The sequence below is a fragment of the Ochotona curzoniae genome, unplaced genomic scaffold (assembly GCF_017591425.1).
Source record: "Ochotona curzoniae isolate NIBS_2020 unplaced genomic scaffold, NIBS_Ocur_1.0 scaffold_4701, whole genome shotgun sequence".
Taxonomy (NCBI): domain Eukaryota; kingdom Metazoa; phylum Chordata; class Mammalia; order Lagomorpha; family Ochotonidae; genus Ochotona; species Ochotona curzoniae.
In genome coordinates this window covers 45,657,864-45,683,243 of record NW_024467122.1, presented here as the reverse complement: position 1 = coordinate 45,683,243, position 25,380 = coordinate 45,657,864, and positions in this window count along the sequence as shown.

Here is a 25,380-nt window from a genome sequence, read left to right as displayed (position 1 = left end):
ATGATGGGTTCCTATAGCTTATTTTTTATTCTTTTACTGATGAATATTTAGGATATTTCTAGACTTTTGTTTACCGTTTTAAAAAATGCAATAAGAACCATCTTCCTAATATTCTTTTTGGATATGTGGGAGCATTTTCCTTCAAGACAGATGACTTAGAATAAATCTTTCTTGGTCATAGAATACCTATCTAAAGTGGACATTAATATGTATTTCCATCACATTTTTATAAATATTCAAAATGTATTACTTAGAAAATGATCCACTTGAAATCCTGAACCCAGGTGCCTATCAGAATTATTCCTTAAGTTCTTGCCTTTTTTCTCCCCAGATTATACTCAGAATCCATTCATGCAGGAAAATATGATTTTGGATGAGATACTAATCACATGCCTTTCAATGTAGATGAGCTGCTCATTTTTATTATGTGGAGAAGTAGAGCCATAGTTTTATAAGTGATGGTACAGAATCATGAAGTAAAATCACTCAGGTGCTTGGTAAAGTGTGGACTTCAGAAGTATATAAGACTGGTAGATTGACATGTTTCTTTAGATAATATGGACGATTCAGAACTCCAGTCATGTGATAGAAAAGTTTAATGAAATGAAAGCCTTTATTTTAATGTCTAGTAGTGGTTTCTCTCTGGCAGAGTTGTAACAGTATTTTATATATTGTCTTTCTCAGCCTTTTAAACACACTATGCGTTAAACATATGTACATATTAGGGAAATCAGATATTAACCTAGTGTATGTTCTTTAGTCTTTCCTGGAAAAACTTTCCAGAAAGACCAGTGTGCCTTAGATTGTGGATTTTCATACAATAGGCTTATGGCCTTTTAGCATTCTGCCTCCTGTGTGAGGCAATGACCTGTAAGCCAAAGTCCTCATTGAGTTTGGGGATTGAGCTTAATGCAAATATTCTCCAGAACTCAGCTTGAATGGAATGCATCCCTGTTCTGTTGGTCAGTGGCCTTTATCATGTGGACACAGGAAAGACATGGCTGGGCATAGCCCTGCAGGTGGAAACAATTAAGATTCAAAAGTGATTTTGAAAGCGATTTGCTTTTTTCTTTATTCTTCACATAAAAAGTAGTTGTACTGGGTTCCTAAAAATTTCTCTCGCCCTTATTAAATAAATGTGCTAGTAGAACATTTGAGGCTTTGCATATGACTTAAAACCCACCTTATATAACATATGCAATATGTATATATATTCACCTATAAGCACACATAGATGGTCAAATCTGTGTTTCACATCAAACATCTACTGTATGTTTCACTAGGGAGACAAGACCCATGTGTTTTGCAGAAGCTTTTAAAGCTGTTTCATTTATTTTATTAGCCTTTAATGAATGTAATTAGAACCCAAGTAATTAAATGCAATTGTGCTCAGTATGTTCCTGTTGTAAATTGCCCTAAACAATGTGCATCGTGTGAACAAATTTGTGGGATTAATCGAGGATAGATAATGTTTTTGGATAGTATTTCACACTAAACGGCCGCAGAGAGAAACAAAGAAGCTGGCGCAGTGTCATTAATCTTAGTCAACTGGCAGCCCTAGTGTAATTTGCATGACTTAGGCAGTGACACAGGATGAGGCTTGCTCAGGATGAGTGTTAGATCACCATGATACGTATGTATTTATTCCCCTTTAGTCTCCTGATTTATAAGCAGAAAGAAGTTTGCATGTGGAAATGGATTAAAAAAAACAGTGTTAATGGAAAGAGTTGTAGTCTACCCAAATTGTGACTGGCCTTATGCATGTTCCTTCATTTTCTTTTTGAGTATTTCTGTTTTGTGGATGTTAAAAAGACATCTTCAAATCCTTTTCAGAAAAGGGAAAACATGCAGATACATTGTATTTGGGCAGTGGGACTCCAGTGAAAGAAGTTTGGCCCTTTTTCCCCCTGTCTCTCCTTCCCTATCCAATATACTTTGATTCATGGCTTTGGGAACCTACCTCTTTCGGGAGAGGCTTTGAATTGCATTACAGGGAACCTTAAAGCTCCACTTAGGGAAAATATCATTTGGAAATAAGTGCTTGGGAACATGGATGGCAAATGCAAATGCTTTGCTTTTTCATCATAAGATGTAGAATACAATTCTGAATTATAGAAACAATTAGATAAGACATTCTAAGAAAAGCACACAAATTGAGGTTCAAATGTCATAAGAGATGACAAATAAGAAGTAAATGAATTTGAGGAGTTTTGTACTGAAATGACTATGCCCCCTGTGACCTAACGGACATGCTAATCTCAGCTTGCACCAGTGTTTCTGACATTTATGAGCAGTTGGCCCAGGCCATTGTGTTCTCTTTCTTCTGATGGAGATGAAGTTGTTTTCAAAATTACCCATAATGCAACCGAATAATTTTGAGGGCAGCCCATAAAGCTGTGTTATCTTTGCAAACGCAGAATTTACACAATACTGAAACATTTGAGAGGAAATCTTATGTACAAAGACAGGTAGCAACCCCAAGATATGAAGAGAACATTCCTAAAACAGTTAACATTTCATAGTAAGTTTTTATTGAACTGTATACAATCTTCTGTAAACATGTTTTATTTTTACAGTAGTTCTAGTTTTCAAAAAGCATACACCATTCTGAAGTTCAATGAAAACCATGAGCTTTAGTGAGATTTATCTTCAGTAAATAAAAATAAAGAAAATGCATTTCATTTGCCTTAGTGAATGAATATAAAGCTTTGAAAAAAAATTACTGGGTCACAGAAATTCAGTCTCTCTCTCTCTCTCTCTCTCTCTCTCTCTTTTTTTTTTTATCTCTGTCTGTTTTACATCTATGTTGGCATCATGGTATGTGTCTGTATAAGAAACAGAAAATGTCTCATTTTATGTTCTCATTTCAAGAACATTTAAAATAAAACAAAAAATTAACAATTCATGAACCTGACTCCTGTTAATATGCCACTGACCTATAGACTACTGTTCAACACTTAAATACCAAGACAGCAGTATCTATTGTGAGGGCAAACATATCAATATAACATTAAAATGAGTCATCTTTAATACATTGCCTAGAAATAATCATGTTAAGGAACAAACTAATGTGGTAGTACAACTAGTACAACTAGAATTAAAATAAGATCCCTGTAAAGTTCAAATATTATATACCTCTGTTGGAATGGGAAGAACTATAAAAATAGTTTCCTACTGGTGTCATGTTTATCATACCAGACTGGTTGGGCACCAGAATGAGTAGGAAAATGTGCCTAGAACATATGTGTGGTACAGCAATTAAGTTGTCTGTTGGGACACCTGCGCCTATATCAGAGTGCCTGGTTCAAGTTTCAGCCCCCTGTTTCCTATACGTCTTCCTTCAAATGTGCTTTCGGAGAGGCAGCAGATGATGACTCAGTTATTTGAGTCCTTGTCATCCATGTAGAAGATAAAGACTGAATTCTGTGCCCCTCGCTGTGACCTGGCACAGTCCTCGCCATTATACATTTGGAGAGTGAATCAGCAGATGAGAGATCTCTCTCTGTTTGTCTATGTGTGTTTCTGTTTGTCTTTCGAATAAAATGAAAATAAATAGATACAATTTTAAATGTTGTTCATGTAGTCAACTCTTCTTTTCATGAATATTATATCCACTGGAGGACCATTTCATTTGACAGATAAAAAAGATGGTCTTTCTAAATATATTATGCTGAAAATAATGTACACTGGTTGACCCTCCACTGGGCGTTATAATTATTGTTACATAATTCAGTGAGTTGTACAAATGATCAGAAGTATTTCTCTGTGTTTTCTTGTTCAGGTAAAAAACACCTCTGACAAAAGTAATTTGTTGAGAATTCTTCAAGAGAATTTCTACTCAGTTACAAGAGTAAACAAAAGTGATTTACCAACAGTCTTGCTTAATATTATTTTGGTCTGCAATCCAAGGCAAGAGTAGAAACATATATATATATGTGACATTTCTGTCTTGTATTGTTGAGTCAAACCTTCAAGAAATCATGGTTGATGCTGCAAGATTTTAAAAGCTGGCTTCTTTTATAGCATTAAGTATCTTTTCTACACATCACAACCTTTAGCTTTAAAAGTTATACAGCACCGTATCTAAATAAATTAATGACTTAAATCTCAAGAATTATTGTCTTTTCAGTCAGTGAGATGATTCTGAAATTAAAGCTGCAAAGGCTTAAACATGGACTATAGATTTGTGGAGAGAAAAAAAAATATGTACTGGACTTAACATCTCTGTTAAGACAGTTACTCTGGGGTAAACAAGCAAGTTTGTTTATATGTGAAATCAAATTTCTTAGAAGAAATCTAGAAAATGATTGTCCTGAAATTCATCTTTTATTATTTGTATCTTATGTAGCTCCTTAAGCTTTCTGTTCCTTAGTATGTTAACTGCTACCTACAAATGGACAAAAAGTGACTTCAAAAGAGTTTAGAAGCATGCATATTAGAAAGAAAACAAATTTCTAGAGGCCACTGCTGAATGGAAAAATAATCATCTTGGTTAATGATCTTTGAATTAAAGTTCTTTTTTGTAAGATTTATTTATTTTACTTGAAAGCATTATAGGGAGAGAGAGAGAGAGAGAGATAAAGGGAGAGAGTTGGGAATCTTCCATCTGCTATTTCACTGCTTAAATGGCCACAATGGCCAGTCCTGGGCTGGTCCAAAGCTGAGAGCCAGTTTCTTGTTCCAGGTCGTCCATGTGGGCCCAAGATTTTGGGCCTATCTCTACTGCTTTCTTAGAGCACAGGGACATGGATTGGAAATGGTGCAGCCAGGGATTGATACCAACACTACAGAGAGTGGGATGCTAACACTACAGGTAGAGGATTATTGTGCTATGCCATGGCACTAGCCCCAGAATTAAAGTCATTCTTGCTGACATATGGTACAGGGTGCTTGGGAAAGTCTAAAACCAGAGTTCAAATATTAGTTTTGCTGTGGACAAAATGTGTTATTATTTTAGGCAACTGTTTTAGTTTGATTCCTCATGAAGTAATGATATGACTGTGTCTTAAACCAGATTTGGGGGCAAGGCATTTAGCTGGATTCGGCACCTAGGATTGAATGTCCTACCCAATCTAAGAGTAGCACTTCTCCAGTAACTTGCCTATGGCATTTGTTTATTAATGATTTACTCATTTAAATATCACTTTATGTGAAAGTCAAAGTTACAGCGGTGACACACACACACACATAGGGCAAGAGCAAGAGCAAAAGGGAGAGATTTTTCATCTGCTGATTCACTCTACAGATAATCACAATGACCAGGGCTATGCCAGGCTGAAGCAGGGAACCAAGGTCTTCTTCCAGGTGTCCTGCATGAGTGGCAGGAGCCCAAATAGTTGGGATATCTTCTGCTTTCCCAAGGACATTAGTAGGGAGCTGGATCAGAAGAAGCCAGGACATGAATTGACACCCAGCCTATGGCATTTAAGGTTTGGGTACTTCCAAAAGAGACTGACCTTCTTACTAGTGAAATTAAGAAGTGTACAATGGGGCGCCCAGTGTGAGGCACAATGGCTAAATCCTTAACTTGCACTTGCTGGGATCCCATATGGGTGTCTATCAGCTCAGCTCTGGCCATTGTGGCCATTTAGCACTGGAAATTGGCTAGCACTAAGGCAAGTAGAAATTTACTGAATTACTAAATAGGCCTATTTTATTGTTGAAGGAGTAGGCTGGGATATTCAGTAAATTGTACATGTTTCTACAATGATAAAGTAGCCAAATTAGGGTTCAAAATTTGTCAGCCAAAATGTAGGGCCATAATATAATGATTATACTATGTGGATTATTAAAGATATATTGACACAAACGAAGCCTGGACCGGTTAGTGAAAAACAGGCTGAATCTCTGGCAAATGCTCTAAAACTAGCTGTAAGACTAATCAAGTCTACTATGGCCCATTGGCACATGAAGGCGATATAGAGTAGTAGAAGTTTAATGAGTGTTTGAGAGGGGCAGAAACATAAAACAAGTTAACTTCTTTGGCTGCTAACATCCTTATTTAGAAAGTGAGAGTAATAGGACTATCCATACTTTAAAAGTGTTGTGATGTTAAGTGCTAGGACAGTGTTTTGCATTCTAAATAATACTCTTTATTAACCTTCAAGCTGCCTTCAAGTTCTATGGCTCTTTGCTGCAAGTCTTTTAATTCACAGCGAGGTTTGAGAGTTCTAAGGGAGAAAGCTAGGCAAAAGTGTCTTCAATGTTGCAACTAGACCAGTTTTCTGTATCAGTAGAAGGAAGACAAATTGGTGGAGATAAAGCTGGTGGAGGACATTGTGGTCCTCTGGAGCTATTGGACAGCGGTGGGAATTAGAGCAGTACCCTCTGGAGCTTGAGATGTGGCAAAATAGCATCAACAAGCAAGGCAAGGTGGAAGATTGGCACCAGGGAGAGTTTACAGGATTCTTGTATTTCAAAGAATACAGGAGATAAGTGGTTTCCTCCTTCCTGTAAAGTACTCTGTCTTCCTCCAGGTAGACCCTAAAGCACAAATGTTAAATTGTTTATGTGCCAGATTTGTTAAGGAACTTCCTCATGTGAGAAAATTTTCATTGACTTGGATCACCTAATACCTGTCTGAAGCCAAGGCCATATAATCTCTATGAATTTGAGATTAGGTGGCATTCAGACACTCTATGAACTGTGTGAGAAGTGATTTCTTTTTTTAAGATCTTTATTTATTATTATTATCATTTTATAATAATAGGCTCCTGGGATTTCCCTTATCTACTCCCCAATTCCCCCCACCCCCAACCTAGTTCCTCTATATCATTACTAAAGTATACTTCTTCATACATAGTCATATGTCCATCATTGCAGACATGGACAATGGCAGAGAGTCCAGCATCCTATTATCAAGATAGTAAACAGTTTCATTCTACTTACATCTTTGTCTGGAAGTAGAGATGCATACTACATTGTATCCTCACACCTGGATATGTTATTCTCCATTTCTGAGACTCCAGTATTTCGTTCCATTTGTATTTTACCTCAGCATAGTTCTGGAATATAATCAAAACTCCACCTATATAAAAATCAGTAAGTAGTGTTGCTTTCTTTCTTCCTAGTGTTATGCTTTTTGAAATGTGTGGGTTACCACAGTCCTAAAGATACTGAGAGAGGATCAGAAGCTTACAGAATTTTGCCCTAACTGAAGGCAAATTTAGAATTCATTAGGGTAAATAGGCTTTACATGGTAGTTTCAGCCCTAGGTGATTTAGATAAAATACATTTGATCAATAATTCCAGCTTAATGATGATTTTGTCCCACAAATGCCTCTTTCTTGAGTTCATTGTCACCAATGTAGGGCAGCATTGGCAAGTGAACCCACTTCCCTCTCCCATCATTCTCTTGGACGCAAATATTTCCTTTTGCCGCCTGGAGCATGGTGAGAGGGGGTCACTTTCCTTGCTCAAGAGAGGATCCCACTCTTACTTCCTCTCTAACAGAAGAGAAAGTACAAGAGGTTGTTTGCATCTGAAGTGTGATGTTCCTGTTTCCAAGCTGTTTTATACTTTAACACAGTGTAGGATACGTTTGGTGTAAGACCAAAGCATAGTGTTACTTTTAAAATAGGAAAATTGTTTAATGGCTTGAAACAAATATTTTTTATTTGTTTGGGAAGGAAATATTTTTCATTTTTGTTCATTGTAGTGAGTTTGCATATGCTTGTCAATTATGGCAGATTACTTCACAATCAGGAGTCCTTTCTTTTGCAGTTTTCCCTTTTCCTGAATTCCATAATTCTGACTACAGGACATTCTATTTTAAACATATGCACTTGTTAGCTTTAGGTGCTGCAGTTCGTCAAGGGTCTTAAATTGACTCTTTTTTTTTTCCTTTTTCTTCCTTGGTGATCCCCTCCACATATGTCATCAGGTACGTTTTATATATATATATATAACATATATATATATCACATAAAGATCTCCTGAGTTTGTGCTCAAGCTCAAACCTTTCTGGGTTAAATTCCCATATGTCAATCAGTGAACCTTTAACCAGTGGGCATACAGAAAAAGATCATGCTTACAACTTCAGGTTTCCTCATTCTCCTTATCCAACTCATCCTTATGTTCTGTCAATTTGACCCACTAAATATTTCCTGGGTCCCTTACTTCTTTGCTTCTTTATGTTCAGCCTCCCAGTAGTTCAGCCATATGCTCTACTAGCCTGCATTTCCACCTACACATCTCAAATGATGATTGTTTTCTGCTTTACTCTCAGGATGACCTTCTTGAAGCACATATCTTCCCATGACTCCATTAGGCTCGAAACAGTTTGATGACTGTGCTGGTTTTGAGGTGCAGACCAGCATCCTCCAGGGGGCTTACATGGCTCTTTGTGCTCTGCCTCCCAATTTTGCTTTAGCTTCATTGGGAGTACTCACCCTGGTCTTGTGCACACAACCCACATTGCTATTTCATACTTTTGTATTCCCATTTTTCCACCTGTCTTGGTATGTTCTCAAACATACCAGAGTCCCCCTTTGTCCACCTCATTCTCCTACTCTCTCTTAACTACTCAGAGTAATAAAACTTTGTTATGGAAGTCTTTGTAATCCCCTATTTTAAATCCAGGCTCTCCACTGCTTATTTCTTTTATGACAGATAACAGATCTCTTTGGATTTCAGATTGTATACGTTTTTTATTGTGAAGTATTTTCTTCCATTTTAAAATTATTAGCATTTCAGATTGTGTTTCTAGGAAGAATACAATAGGTCAACTGGCACAAAATAGTCATCTAGTAAATATCTAGTGAGAGCATGAAAGTTTTGTCCAGGATTATCTTTGTTGATCATAGTTGCTTTAATATTGTAAATCAAAAGAATGCGTTTTCTCTCAAAAATTTATATCTTTGCTTATTTTATTCTCTGGAGCTGCATTTCTTCTATTTTCCTTAAGTTGTTTTTATTTTCCTTCTTTAGTTGGTACATGAATATTCATGTGCTTTGAGGTCTTTGTTTAGAATCACCCCTTACATTTTAGTTGTCTAACCAATGTTTTCCCCTCACTTACTATTTCACAGCTTTCTGAAACTTCTTTCAGTGGACGTTCTGTTGAAATCAATCATCATAAGACACAATTACACTCATCTTTCACTCCATGGTATACTTCTTAAATTTATTTAGCTACTTTTAACACATTTGTTCATCGCAAGCTGTGTGGGATTATCATAGATGGTACCCAAGCAAGTTCATTTCCAACCAGTCATTTTTGTGCCCAACACCTTCAGTGACTAGATGCTGCTTTTGTTGAAAGGCTTAAGGCATGTGGTGTTTGGTGACAGAATTTTCAGTTTTATACTTAGACCATGCCAAACAACAGATGGCATGGGTCATCACAAAATTTATCTTTGATTCTGAATCATTGTTTGCTAATATCAACATAATGTTTGTGAAATGGTTCATCGTTATGCTCATTTTCCTGCTTATTATAAAGTCTACTCTTTTTTGAAGATGCTTGTAAATAGCAACACTTCCTTCCCCACATTTCCCCCCTTTCATGGCCTTGCAGAACATAGCTGCAAAGAAAATGTCATAATAAATGAATATCTATCTACTTATCTCTATCTATTGTCTTTCATTGTCATCATTCAGAATCTCCTCCATTCATTTAAGGAAAACTCAATCTGCATATGGCTAGGTCCAATCATGTACTTTATGATTGGGTGCATGGCCTAAAGGAATCATAAGTTGGTTTAATACCTTGAGCAGAGAAATTATCCAAGCAGATTACAAAGTTCAATTCATGAAATTAATGGCTGGGAAAATACTTTTTATCTTTATTTTTTTAATTTTAGAAAACTCGTGTGTGTGTGTGTGTGTGTGTGTGTGTGTGTGTGTGTGTTTTCAGAGCTATGCTGAAAGGAGAGAATTGTGGGAACCACTGAAGCCGTTTTGTCATGACAGTTAAAGAATATACCCAAATATGGACCCAAAATAAAAAAAGGAAATGACAGATATTACATAAGCTCAAGTTCTGATTTAATCACATGAGGATCCAGTTATACCCGAGCCATCTTTGACATGGACTTTCCAATGTATGCCTCTGTTTTGTTTGTTTTGTGTTTAAATGTATTTGAATTCTCCCACACCCTCAACCATTGTAACAAAATGAACCATGGTTAATATATCCCATTAAAAATAATCTGTCTAGAATGGCTGCTTCTCTAAGTATACTGAATAAGAAAATAGATCTACTTGTCAAACATGAAGGAAGGCTGTGAGAAGTCTCCTCAAAGATGATCCAGACTGAGGCACTTGTCTGACATTGATGCTGACCCCAGGAAGGCAAATACCAGATCAAGTGCTGTCTCACATGGCCCTTTCAATTTTCAATTAATATGAGAGTCAATGACCCAGGGCTGAAACTGTTATTTTATATATTAAACTGAATCTTCTGTATGGTTACCTTCAGAATATTGCTATGGAGGGAAAATGTAAGTTAATGGTAGGCAAAGAGTATTGGTGTTTGGTTTTTATTCTCTCTAGTTTTATTTCCATATGGTTAAAGCTTTAATTTTCAGTTGCCTCATTTGCCTGAGCAAAATGAATCCTCTAGATTTCATTTGGGTGTTTCTCCAGTACGATTCCTGAACTTTCAGAAGATTCTAAAAATGGTGCTCATGTATCCATCAACAGATCATCAGTACTGTAGAAGTTTGCTTAAATAGCCATACTTCATTATAAAGAATTCTATTTGTTTATTTTGGGAAGTTACAATCAATATAAAGTTTTCATATTTGAAAACTTTTCATTTTGTGAGAGACACACACACACACACACACAGGCACACACACACATTTTCCCACATCTCATAAAGAGATTCAAAAATTTTAGCCACACAGTCTCTCCTTTGGTGTGTTCTACATCAATCACTGTGATATACACCACTTAAGGCACTCATCTCTCAACTAATTTTAAAATGGCTAAATTTAATTTAACTTTAATTTGGGCTTCAATTTTAAAAATGATCAGCATATATTAGGATTGTTTTCCTAAATATCTATTTGCTATTAACTTATTTGTAATTTTTGAGTGCCTATTTTGGGAGCTGAATATTTTGCTGGGTATATTTTAAAGGCCAAGAAAATGATGCCATAGAACATTTGTATAATGATAGCTAAATTTCACACTTGCAAAATTACAAAAAGCTGTGTAAAGATTCAAGGCCTTTGAAGCCATCTTTGGTTCCACTTACTTGTCATTATTTAATCAGAAAAGAGCCTTATTGGGGACGCATATGGTGTAAATACTTCAAAAGATATTTGGATGTCTTTATGACAGAGGGTTTTCTTACATTTTAGTCCCTAAAAAATGTTGAATTTAATTTATCTACAGCCCTGCCCTCATCTTTTGAAGGTATTTTGTTATTTTCTTCCAGTCAGATATTAGCTGATTTTTAGTCTTTTCATGGAATTTTTTCTTTTATGTGGAATTCTTTCGGTTACAGTAATTTGTGTGTTAGTAGAAGCAATATGCATGGTTTTAAAATATTCATCACATAAGAGAAAACTTGTCTCTTCTACTTATTTGAATGAAATTGAACTGTAAAAGAACAGGTTCATACGCAGCCTGGAAATTTGGAAACATTGAATGAACCCAAAGTCCTACTTATCCCACAAAGTTTTGCTAAAGTTTCCCAGCTGGGGAATGAAAAATAACTGCACAGAACGTTTGAACACAGCAAATACTTACATAAGCTGTGCTACATTTTTTTTAAGGTAAGTGAAATCCTGTTGATTTCATCCTAGAAAAGGCTTTATCATCTCCTTTTATTTATGAGCATATTTTACTTGGCACTCTTCAGTTTTGAGGTTTGATGCCTTCTCAGACTAAATTGTTATTTTCTTTTCCTTAATATTTAGAGACTCTTTAATGATACTTATAAAACTGTAAACTAATGAAGATTTTAAAAAAATAAGTTGCTTAATAGTGCAAGAGAACTTTTGACTACTTTGAGATTTCACTGTTTCTTTTTTTTTTTTTTTTAAATCTAGTATCACCGAAACAAAAACCTGAATGTCCTGTTGTTAAATTAACATTTGTTAGGTGGGAAAAATATACGTAGACCACTTTTCTGCTTTATTTCATTCTTTTAAATATTTTCTCTTGAATCTATTATGGGCTGTTTAAAACAGATCGTGTAGGGAATTTTCTAAAATGCTCTTCTCATACCCACTTTTACTTTCAGAAAAACACACTTGCCACCATTTGAAGATAATAAAACCTCTCTAGATATCCATTTAGAAGCTGAATTTTGCCATGATGTTACATCTTGATTGTCAATTAATGTGAAGTGATAATTAAGCTTGAATACTTTGAATACTTTGTACTTGAATATTTGTAAAAAATATTCACACTGAATATTTTCAAATGGAAGCTTCTCTAGGCAACATCTCTTCTCAGTTGCCCCATAGTGTGTGAGCTAATTATGGAATGTGCAGTTTGTGGACAAGTATATTTAATATAATTTGTCAAACTTTTTTTGTTTTATAAAATTTTTTATGTTATAATGTTCACTTTTATTATTTAAAATGTGGGTCTTGATACTTTGATATTAATGTTGAATATTATTGAGGGACTGAGGTTTACAGCATAGGAATTGATTGTAGAGTCTATTGAGGGAGCTGTACTTTCACCACTCACTTTATTACTGTGTTCATCTTTAACCACATTGTGTCTGATATAATTTGAACATAAGACAATATTATTTCATTTTCGTAGAGTCCTCAATCCTTTCCTTTAGGATCATAGCCATTTTTTTTTCTTTTTGTATTCTCACTGATCCATGGCCTAATTTTAAGCATATTGTACGGTATTTTAGAAATTTTAGCTTATGGAATACTCTAATTTCATGATCTAAAATTATAGCCACTTAGTTGGGGAAACTTTTATACTTCTTTGTTGTGCCTCTTAAATACAATATAAGCAAATAAACAAACAAATATTTGAATACTTCTGTTGAGTAGGCAATGTGTTGTTTTTAAACACATGGACTCATTTAAGCCTCACAGCCCTGCAAACTGAAGAGTATAAGTAGCTCTATTACACATATTTAATTGTGAAGCAGGATTCCAATACCAAAGGTGAAATTCCTACCAGTGTACCAAGTATATCCTCTTGCTTATATTATAATACTTCCTTTTGAGAAACAAAGAAAGAAAGGCAGACACAGAGACAACACTTCCATCCTCTGGTTTACTCCTCAAGTGCCTGTGTATCACCAGGGCTGGTCAACCCAGGGATTTGGCAACTCAACTCAGATCTCTTACAGTGAAGGCAGGAACCCAAGAACTTGAGACTTCCTTGCCTTTCCCTATGGTATACATGAGAAGAAGCTAGAAACAGGAGCTGGGATTTGAACCTAGGCACTCTGATACGATATGGATATATGGATAACCCTTCAATTTTTAAACTAAAGTAATTCATTGTTTCCAAAAAGGATTTGATACAGCTTACCACAAATGTTAACATAGAACACAGTTAAAGACAAGAGAAAACAAGAGGTCATAACAAAAAAGTAGAGGTGAGATGATTAGAATTGAGGATTAAAAGTCTGAGCTAAATTTATTATCTCAATAGAATAACAAATCTTAAAAAACCTCCCAGAGAAAAGTCCAAACAGGAAAAGGTGATAGTTTATGTGGGTGAATACTATTGAATAGAGGGAAATATATATTTGAGGCATTTTAAAAAGACAATGGTTAAACGAGGTTGAAGGATAAATTTGTTTCAGTGAGGATTTTTAAAATCCATGCTTAGTGTTTTCATGATATGTATTTCCTGTAGAGTCTGTGAAGTCTTCTTATATATTCAATTTATTCTGAATATAAATTCTAATAAGTTATAATGCAAATCTACCCTCTGCTTCATTGTTTCATTCACTCAACAGCTGCTACCTGAATACCTTTTATAGACATGGTACCTACTAGTTTTGGGTGAGTTAGCAGTGAATAAAATAGTTCTCTTTCCAGTTTGAAGAGCACAGCAGTGGAAGATACAACCATTAATCCTTTCAGTAGTTGGTAATTGCAAACTGGGATCTTTGCCATATGGAGAAGAGCACAGTTGCATGTGAGCACCCCACAGAAGAATATGACTAAGCTTGGAGTTTTGTATGCCTTCCTTAAGAAGTGATGGTACAGGGCTCCATGCTGTGGCCTAGCAGCTAACGTCCTCGCCTTAAACATGCCAGGATCCCATATGGGTGCCGGTTTTAATCCTGGCTGTCCTGTTTCCCATTCAGCTACCTCCTTGTGGCTTGGGAAAGCAGTCCAGCATGACCCAATGCTTTGGGACCCTGCACATGTGGGACCCAGAAGAAGTTCCTGGTTCGTGGCTTCGGCGCAGCATTAGCTGTTGCTGTCACTTGGGGAGTGAATCAAAAGATGGAAGATCTTCCTCTCTGTCTCTACTTCTCTCTGAATATCTGACTTTGCAATAAAGATAAATAAATCTTTAAAAAAAAAAGAAGTGATGATACCTTTCTGTGCTTCCAAATCAATAAAATACTGAAAAGGGAGATAGGCATTTGACACAGCAATTAGGATGTCATTTGGAATGACATCCTAATCACATACTGGAGTTCGTGGGTTCAATCCCAGGTTCCTTCTAGTGCACACCTTAAACATTGTAGATGATGGATCAATGGATCAAGAACTTGGGTTTCTTCCATTCAGTGGGAGACAAGAATGGAGTTAGCTTTTGACTTCATTCTGGCCCAGCCCAGGCTGTTTCAGTTATTTGGGGAATGAACTAGTAGGTGGTATCTCTGTCTGTCTCTGCTTTTCAGATGAGCAACCAAGTAAATATATAAACAATTAAGTATTTTACAATTAAGTAAATATATATATGTGTATATGTACATATACACACATATACATATATACACATTTATATACATATACACATATATATACACACGCACATATATAGTTTTTTAAAAGATGATGATAAGTCTTAAGTCTTAAGGATAAGCTGAAGTTGTTTGGTCTTCAAAGTGCTACCCAAGAGCAACAGCACTGATATCAGCTGGGCACTTTCTAGAAATATGAACTCTCAGGCTCAAGTGTAGCTTTATTAGACCAGAATCTGCATTTTTACAGGATTGTGGGAACGTCTTCGAATATTCAACCTTGGAAGACACTGATCTAAGGGGAAGAGTAGATTAGAACAAAGGGAACAATGTATTCAGAGAACTTGTGGCAGGAATGTGTAACCAGGATTGGAAGTGAGGGAAAGATAATGGAGACCTCTACACTCCGGAGATACTAGAACAAAGCTTATAAACTGAGAGACATGGACAGCTTTGAAAATTATTAAACAGAGGAATAGCATCATCCAGACTTATGTTTGGTAGACATCACTTGGTTATGCAAGACCAGAGCATCCAGAATAGCAGTAAAGGATCATTTAATAGTCTAGAAAAGGGGTAAGTGTGAGGACAGTAAGTGGAGAAATTTGAGAGTGAAGTGTTTAAATTATTTGGCCTTTAAGTAGGCCTTGGCTGAGCAGTTAAGATACTGGTAAAGACACTGAAGTCCTATATTGAAATGTCTGAGTGTCTGTTCAAATTCTGACTCCACTTTCCTGCTAATACAGACTCTGGAGGCAGCAGAAGTAATTGTGTTGCTGCCACCCACATGGGTTCCTTAGACTGATTTCATGACTCCAGCTAATGCAAACATTTGAGGGGTGAACAATCATATGCAATATCTCCCCCTCCCTTAATGTTTTAAAATTTTTTAAAAGTTAGTTGGCTATGATAGTGGATTTAATTTACAGGTAGAGAGTGGTAAGCTAAGAATTATTCTTGATTATTCAGACTTCGTTCATTTTTATGTGAAGTCAAAGAGAGATACACACACAGAGATCTTCCATTCTGCTTGGAACCGTCCCCAATGTCTGTTTCAGTTGGTACTGGGAGTAGCTGAAAACAGGAAAGAGCCTACCATTCCATCTGGGTCTCCCATGTAGGTGATAAGGATCCAAGTACCTGGGCCATCACCTTGTGCCTCTCAGTATATTCAGCAGCAAGAAATATGGATATGAGATGTGGACATCCCCACCCGAAAACTTCACCATCAGTCCAAATGCCTACTGCATGTGCTTTTTAAGACCAGGTATAATGAAACCACAAAATAAATAATCAAAGAAATCGTTCATATATACCAGTCATGCCATATATACAAATGGAATTATTCATATACATGTTAGGAAATATGAAGAAGGAGTTAAATACCAACCAGTTGTATACCACTGTATTTGGAATATGGAAAAAAAATCAGAATGTGGTATGCCAATTGACAGTTTCAACTTCTTTTGATTTTGTGAGAAGTTTTAGGAAATGGGCTCTAAAAAAGCACTAAATGAAGGATCTTTAGTAAGAATGACTTATTGGATTTAACAGCTCAACTTGTGCTTGTTTACTTTCTTGATCACCCAGTGTCTAGGGGCAAAAGGAACAAGAGATAAATAATCAGGAAAGCAATATCTGTTCATCCAAGTACTTGAAGAATTTTAGCTTTCTCTTCCTTTATTCTGATGTGCTTGGACCCCGTACTCTCTTTTACCTTCATGCTTCTCATTATGCTCTGTGTTCTTGACAATGTGTTTTTGCTTAATACTGAGTTTATGTCGGATTTCTATTGGCAGTTTACTTTTTGTTTTTGGTAGTTAGAGCAGTCTCTGTTTTTGTCTGTGTGAAGGTTTAAACATAGATCCATCACTGTGAAATTTATCTGTTCCCTGACAAATTTGACCGTATCAGCTATTCCTGCGTTATGTCTTAGTCACTACTACTCTCACCGTCACGAGAATTATAAATGATTGTGTGACATTTTGCATCACCTTTCAAACATTAATTCAGTGCCAGATTTTAGAGATCATACCTATAGCAAGTGCAGTCTTTTCTAAAATGGATCTAAAATTGGATCTATCTCATAGATAAAATTACACTGAGCTTTGTTTCCTAGGAGCATGTAGTTCTAAGTAGCATACCATGGTATTCTCATTAGTTGTAATTCAGTGTTTGTCTTGTTTGTTGGGTAAGTAATGTGGATCCTGTGAAGAAGGATAATCATTACACAGTGGCTTAGGGAGAACGCACACACACAGTACCTTTTCCTACCTGTTGCAGTGAAAAAGTGAGAACACTTTTTGAGTGCTTATATGTACATCTGCATTTAAAAGTAGAGGATTGTTCTGAGGCATCAAGGAACCGGAAGTATATGATACTGTAGTCACTGTTTAGTTCCAGTACTGTTTGCATTTTTATTGTGATCCCAAACTAATGCTTCAAAGTTAGAGTCAACTTTGGAATAACCTCATGCTTTTGTTCTTAACAATAAAGACTCTACGATGCTGTGGCATCATGATTTTATCATTTGGATTGAGAATTTTTGTTTTTCCCAAGATAGCAAACCTTCAAATGAGAAAGTAAATTGCTTCTTGAGAACCAAGAAATAAACTGAAAATAATTTTGTTACCAAACACATGTAAAATTTTTGGAAGGAAGATTCCATTTGTTTAGTAGAATAGGAAATGATGACCCTTAGATAATATGAAACTTAACTTGAATTTTATTCTCATCCCCTGAAGGATGGGAGCAGTTTTAAACATTCTCTTGTTTAATACATACAGATGGGCCATTTATTGCTTCCAATCTCATGAAGGGATAGCTTTAATAGAGCCAAACAGTCAATTTGGTTTTGGAATTAGAGAAAAAAATATATAATTTTGTCCATGGTTTCACAGTGTCAGAAGTATATAATTTCCTTTGCCAGCATATTACACATTATTTCCATTACTGTTGGAAAAAAATGAGATATAGGCTAACTTTATAGCATCTTCAACTCTTGTCAGCCGTATAAAATAGTGTTGTTTCAGTTTTCAGATCATTTTTCCCTTGTGAAACTCTCTTTCCTTTGTCTCCTAATAAATATGCCCTTTCTAAATCCTTTCTCTTTTCAAATGAAAAGACTAAAAGGAATACTTTTGTAATTAAAAGTCATTTTGAAATAACCTCAGAAAATTGTTTCTAGATATCAAAACATCTTTATGGTCCCATTTCTATGGCAAGAAAGACAAGCAACTCGAATCCTGCACATTTTACTGTAGTCTACATTAATTACCTTCTATTAAAAAATGACAAAGACCTTTTTGAAAGAGAATCTGGCACTCTTTCCACAGAAAGGATGGCAGACACCCTACTTTGCTGATTTCTTGACACTTCTAATTACCTGTATTCATTTGAAACCGTTTCCTTTGTAGAGAGTTATTGGCATGATTTTCTGAGAACAAGAGGAAAATGGAAAACATTTTAGCAAGTTAAGGAAAAAAAAATCAACAGTATCATTGTTTGCCGCTTTTGTTGAAACTACCTACACAAGTCATTTGAGGGACATGAAGGTAAATGAAAGGTTATACTTTGCCCTGCACGTTGTTGCTGGTATTTGTAATGTCAATAACTGTAGAAGGTTGTCAGGAAACTGGAGAGATAAAGGTCAATAGCAATGACAAATATATCATTGTATGTGTTTGAATATGCAATATCAGCCTAATCTGCCAGTGAGGCTTTCACACCCTGGAAATAGCAATCGGGTGCTCTATGAAACTTACCTATTGTTCTCCAGTCTCCTTGAGTGGAATGGGGAGCTCCAAAGATTGAAAACCGGATCAGAGAATTTGGTGGGGGGACAGATATTGATGTGGTAATCATTGCCAAATACACTTATAAAGTTCTGTTCTTTCTTTTAAATGTGCAATTTAAAAGAGCATATTAAAAGTTGTGCAGTTTCTTAGATCACTTCATTGGTGGGAAATTTAAACATTTTTCTTTTCACCAAAAGAGTTCAGTCATGCGCATTAATGCAATGAGGTATGTGCCATGGCTTTTCAGTGTTATAAGTCAAATTAAATATTAAGTATTCCTCTCTCTCAATTTTGACAAAAATTAAGTTGGGCTAATGGTAAACTCTTACACCAAGCCGTACTGCCTGTTGATTTTGACATGTTAGGAAGCATAGCTATTTGTATTCAGTAATACATTATTTACAAATGAATGCACAATAAGTTATTTAAACTGTGTCTTCACCAAGAGAAGACTTGTTAAAATACATTTTCTTGGAGTCAAATGGAAGTATTCAAATTTATTAAGTGCACCTTTTTTTAAATTAGTAAATTGTACTAAAGAAATTACTTAAAATCTCTTAGGAAACGAAAAGTAAAAATAACAGGAGATGTTTTAAATGAATATGCTTCAACTTGGTCTTGCAGGATATAAAGACAGTGTGCTTGAAATATAGAGGGATCATATTTTATGGATATTGCTTTTTAATTTTTGCATGTTCTGGTACTCTGTATTAAAATAAAATATTCTGAAAAATAGACTTCCTGAGACATCCTGCATTTTCTGTGTGTTACAATCCGTTTCCCTAAACATGACTCAATCCATAAGTCATCTTCCCCAAATACACACATACCACAGAGAAAGAGAGGCGAAAAAGAGATTTGCAACCGAAGATTGTACAGAGTGACAGGAAAAGAGCAGTAAACTCAGCAGCACCCTGAGGTGACAGAATAAGAGAAAAGGCTGGAGGGGACAGAGAGGGCCTGGAGGAGAAAAGAGATGGAAGGAAAGATAAGATTTAGGGAGGAGAAAATAAGAAAGGGACATCATGTGATCACACAGAGATATAATTTTCAATAAATATATTTGTTACATAGGCAAACTGAAATGTGCTATATCTACAGAGAGTGAAAGAATTAAAAAGGTTATAGAGTTTAGAGAAAAGTGGATAATGATATTCAGAAAACTGATCGGAAGAGAAAGTCCTTAATAGAGAGAAACAAAAATAGCAAAAGCCCTGATGTCTTCCAGCCAGGGGTTCTGCCCATACAAGAGAGAGTAATTCAGAGGCTAGATTTCACCTCCCCTCTACATATATCAATTATTAATGAGCCTGTTTTAGACGGATACATGCCTATTCAGCGCAGTGAATCTACAGTGAGTTAGCACATTTCTTTTTTAAATTTTAAAATGTTCTGTAGAGTTCATTTTGGAAAGTTTTACATTTAGCTTTTTCTAAGGCGTTAATGATTTAAGCGGTGGTTTTGGGTTTGGATTCTTTCATCTTTCACCAGTTTCCTTTGTGTTTCGTTAGCTTTTGATTATATTTCTGACCTTCAGATAAGGTTCTTATGTAAGTAAATAGTCTGGCTAAATATACCATGTGACAAATGACAGTCTATTACTGTCCTATAGTTTTATTTATTTTACTTTTTTTTTGGGGGGGGGGGGTTATGTTGGAGTTGTATAAGCGGAAGTGGACCTTAACTTTTGTCTTCTATTGTGGAGGTAGTATTTTCTTCATGTAGGGAATAAAAGGCTTAAGAAACAATAGAAGTTCTCACAGTCCCAGACATGTGTTAAATAGAGATAACTTGTTTCTGCAATTTCCGCAACCTAGACGCAGGTGTTGGATACAGCAGAGTCATGGACTGTCTGTGCAAGCATGTCTCTCTCCTCTTTATAGGCCAACATCTGGATGAGAATAAAATTTTGAAGGTTTAATATGTTTTTTTTTTCATTTTATTGTTTCCTTTTTTTTATTTTTTAGCTAAGATTGGTTTGGAGATGAATGACTAGTAGAATGCAAGAAATTTAATAATATTCCTTGTTATCTTCTTAAAACCTTTATGGGATAGTAGATAACAAATAATGATCATTTTGTACAAAGTGGTGCTATTCTTTTGAAGTAGCTGGTGGATGCTGAATATCAGCTCACTAAATCATAATTTCTCTATTGGATTGATACCGTTTTGCAAGTATTTCTTTCTTTCAGTGTGTTTAGGCAACAGCATCGTTCCATGCTAATTTTTGCTTTTCTCTTTCCTTGTTCTCTGTTGTTACCATGTTAGTCATCCATGGTGGGAATTACTCAGAATTTGCAGAATCCACCTATAGTTTCTGTCCTCCAGACTGAAAACTTCATATACTTCCTAAGTAGAAGAACCCACTCAACAAGGTGAAAATGCTGAAAGGGCATGTAACTTGCAGGTGTTATAGATGAGATAGATATAATTTTATTCTTCCATCTTGTGTAGATATATGCAGTATTAGACATGACAGAAGGTGCACTTATGAGGGAAATAATAAATATCAGGTCTTTTCGGGGGTAAGAGAAGAATGAAAGCCAAATGCTTCCAGTTTTCTAGAAGTTAACTTCTGCTCATTTACTCTCATACATAACAATACTCTTCCTTCTCTCATTCTGTTTCATTAGCCAAGTCTTGTAAGGTGCAAAGAAAAACTGGTTTCAGTTTAAATTATTATTTTTCAGATATCTTTCCTTTTCCCAAATTCACTGATCTTAAGATTTTTCTCAAGGAAATTAAATAGACTTAGAATAATTCCAATTAGTTTTGCATTCTAAAAGCTTTTGAGATCTTGGTAACTGTCCACGATATTGTTCTCTTGAAATTAAGGAAGGGAGAACAGCCACAGTACAAAGAAATAGGAGGGAGCAGAAAAATGAGAACAAGTGTTATTGGGAAAAGTAAGAACAATCAGCAGAGAGAAAAATGATTTAAATATAAAAAAGGAGGATAGGTTTTATTAATGTAAGTAAGAAAAGATACACACAGGGTGTAATTAGGTTTTAAAAAGTTACCCCTATTGTTCAACGACTAAATATTGGTAGTCACAGAACAATTCAGAAAGTATAAATAACTTTCCAATTATATTCATTATTAATTTATTCATTATCCTGTTGTACTTTGCAACATTGTACCACTTACACCAACTGTGTAGAATTTAAAGTAGTCCTAAAGGAAGCAGCAGTGCAGCTTAAAAGTTCCAATGAATCAAGGGTAAAGGAACTGGCCTTGTTTAGTCTGGAGAAGAAAAAGACTTGGAGGGAATTAATAACAGTCTTCCAGTTTGTGAAGGAACACAGTCCTTTGCAGGTAGAGGTGAACAGCTGGTCTCTGTTTCCTCTGAGGATAGTATATAACAGCATGGTCTTAAATGCAGTCCACGAGGATTGAGACAAGATGTTAAAAAGAGCTTCTCTACCTCGGGGGAGGTGCAGGGAGAGGATCTTCAGATCTTCAGGATTAGGAGTGTGTTTGAATTATTATTATATTCAGAGTCGGTTAGTCCAATTTGCAGCATGTAAAGAATGGATGCAATGTATAAAACAGGAACCCATGAAGAAAAGGAAACAAAGAATGAATAATTGTGATCTAGGGATAAAGACCATCTGGGACAAAAGAAATGCTAAATTCAAAACCTGTATGAGGGTCAGCATACTTGACCAGAAAAAAGAAGCAAGTTAATTAGATAAAGGCAAAACAATGAAAATTTGAGGGCATGGGATTTATGTAGAGTAAACAGAATTTTTATCAAGATTTTGTTTTGGTGGTAGAAGAAGAATTCTATTTATGTGCGCAATATATGCAGTTCACTAGTAATTAAAAAAATTCTGTGAGAGTAATGTCCTTAAATATTAAACCATAGAACAGCAAACAAAAACTTCATGTTTCTTGCTGTTGTTGCAAAAAAAGAATGGGGGGAGATGAACTAACTTCGCTAATGTTTTCCAATCTTTTGATTTTATAACATATAGGAAAATTGGGATTGGTGCAATACGCAGATGACCTACATATACCAACTAAAAAAATTTTTAAAAATACATAAAATTTAAGGAAGCAATACTATAACAGTGAAATAGCTCACAAAAATGACTGCAAAAGTATCCTAGTCAGGGGAAATATTAACAGGGAGTTTAGTGATCTAAGTTTTTACACAGATCAAACAAAGGAATGTGGTTCATGAATTTAGGAAACTTACAGTTTAAGATTTATTGTAATCTGATGAAAATGTTGCAGTACAATGAAATCACCTGGGAACGCAGTATCTATTACACTTGAAATGAAGCTCAGATGTATAAGAAAAAAAGGAGTTCAAATGGCCATTTCGGCAAACTGAATTGTTAAAGGATATACAATGGCTGTTGAAATCATTAAGGAGGTTAAAATTTTCAGTCTCCTTGAACTATGATTGCAACTTCAACCAATGTTCAGAATTGTGTTAAAGATTTAAAATATATGATATTCTGGATCTGGGCAAGCAGTTCGATTCCTCGATTATCTGGTTAGTTTTATCAGTTTCCTAGTTCCTTGATTCCTGCACAGTCACTCTACCTCTTTGAAGATGGAATGGATCCTGCTTGTGTTTAGCTTTGCTGAAAAAATTCTCAAAATCTCAGAGCTGCATTTCATCATTGATAGGTTCACTCTACTGTGGTTTGCAATGCACTATTTTTTCCTAATGTTTGAAACTTTTCTTTACTTTGAAAAGCAGAAAATAGAATACTCCATATTTGAATTTGGAGATGATAGCTATGTATATTTTATAACATTCTGGTACAGAGAGCTGAACAATCTAAAAATAGATCCTTAAAAATATGTTTTACTACTTTTTGAAAATGAACTTACCAGCACGAGTACAATGATTTTGCTCTGGAAATACATTTCTCTCTGTCTCTGTCTCTCTCTCTCTCCCTCTCTCTCACTCTCACTCTCTCCACAAAGAAAAGCCCTTTGTTCTGGTCTCTCTGGCACTACCTCATTCTGTGACTTTCTGCTGTCCCCTAGTGGCATGTTAATCTTCGTTACTACTGTGATTGCCCCTGGAACCAATTCTCAAGTCTTCTGTGCTTTCTTGTGACTCTCATTAGCAGACATTTAAAATACCATTAAACAACCCATGAGCCACCCTTTAGAAGCAATAACTGTTCTTTAGCCCAAATAGTTTTCCATTTATGAATTCTTACTGGAGAACACATGTCCCGGGAATTCACGCTGTCTAGATACATGTTATCTCTCCACAATAAACATTCCAGGTTTTCAGAATTCTAACACAAAACTGATAAAAGCAAAATGTTATCAGTTTTGACTGTTCTATACATAACATACGGTAGCTAAAAGGTAATTTGTGACAGGTCAGACTCTTTGTGTCAGTAGGTTTACAAACAGAAACAGTTTTATTCCTTTTCTTTTACTCTTCAAAGCCTTGGCTGATTGCTATCATTGTAATATTTGTTCTTTCCTTAGTGACATATTTTTGTGGAAAATTTAAACAGATACGATGATAGGATGATAGGACATACATTCGAAGCACTAAGTTGTAAATTAATTTGTGGAAAAGAAAGTCTTGCATCATGATTTATCAGAATGATTTAATTTTTTTTCTTTTAATTTTCTACAGGTCATCTTTTTCACTTTTTTTTTAACTGAATGAATCACTTCTCCCCCTTTTTGGAGTAAAAGTAGGTTAGTCATTTTTTCTGCCTTTTAAAATTATTTCAGGCGCAATGTTCAGAATTTTAGTTTTCTGCATTTGTCATTTCAAAATGTATGTGATGAAACTAGAATGTAAGTCTATCAAACGCAAATTTAAATTCTGGAAAACTTGATCTCAACTGATAATTACTATAAACTTGTCTTACGTAATGCTTTACAATACAGGTAAAAGCAACCAAGAAGAATTTATGAGGAGAAAAAGTCTGATGAAATCTGGTCCATTAATGAAACATTGCAGAATCTGAGCTGTGTACTGAACTAATGATTTCTTGGCACTGTCTTGCTTGGCACTTGGGGTGGTTTTGACAATTATCACATGAATAACAACATTATTTTCTTTCTGATCTCAGGAGAAAGGAGTTTTGGGGAGGAGATATTGGGAGCGAGCAGGAGGCCCCAAACTGTGGAAACTCCTGTTTGCCAGTAATCCAAGTAGTGTACAGTTTGGTCAGGTGGAAGGGAAAGAAGTAAGTTGTAAAGCCCTGTTACATGACAATCTTTTTTCTTCAAAGAAAAGTTGATGCAGTGTTTGAGCTGCCTGTCTTTTGAAAGGTCAGCTTGCTCCCTAGGTTAGTCATTTCGTCTGTTTATATGTGCTTCCACTGGGATAAGATATCAAAAAACAAAGTCCTGGATTGCAATCAGTCTTGGTTAAGTGAAAGTCATCCAGTCAATCCAGTCAAAGAAATCCTATTGACTCTTGAGGAAAGGGAAGAGTTTAGACCTCTTAAACATTTTCTGAAGCAAAAAGGCATAAATCACTTTTCTAAGCTTTCCGAACAAAGGATAAAACTCCTATTCCCTCCAGTTTTGCCGTGTCACCCAATTTCTCAAATTTGTATTTATTGCACGGTTTTCTAAAAATACATCCTCCATCAAACATTGTAATTTATAATAGCAAATTTTCACAGAGAACTGCCTGATTTTTTAGTTGTCTATTTAAATTGTACATGTTCTAAAAATGTTCTCCTGGAGTTATTTTTAAAACCTTATGGTATGTTCCATAAT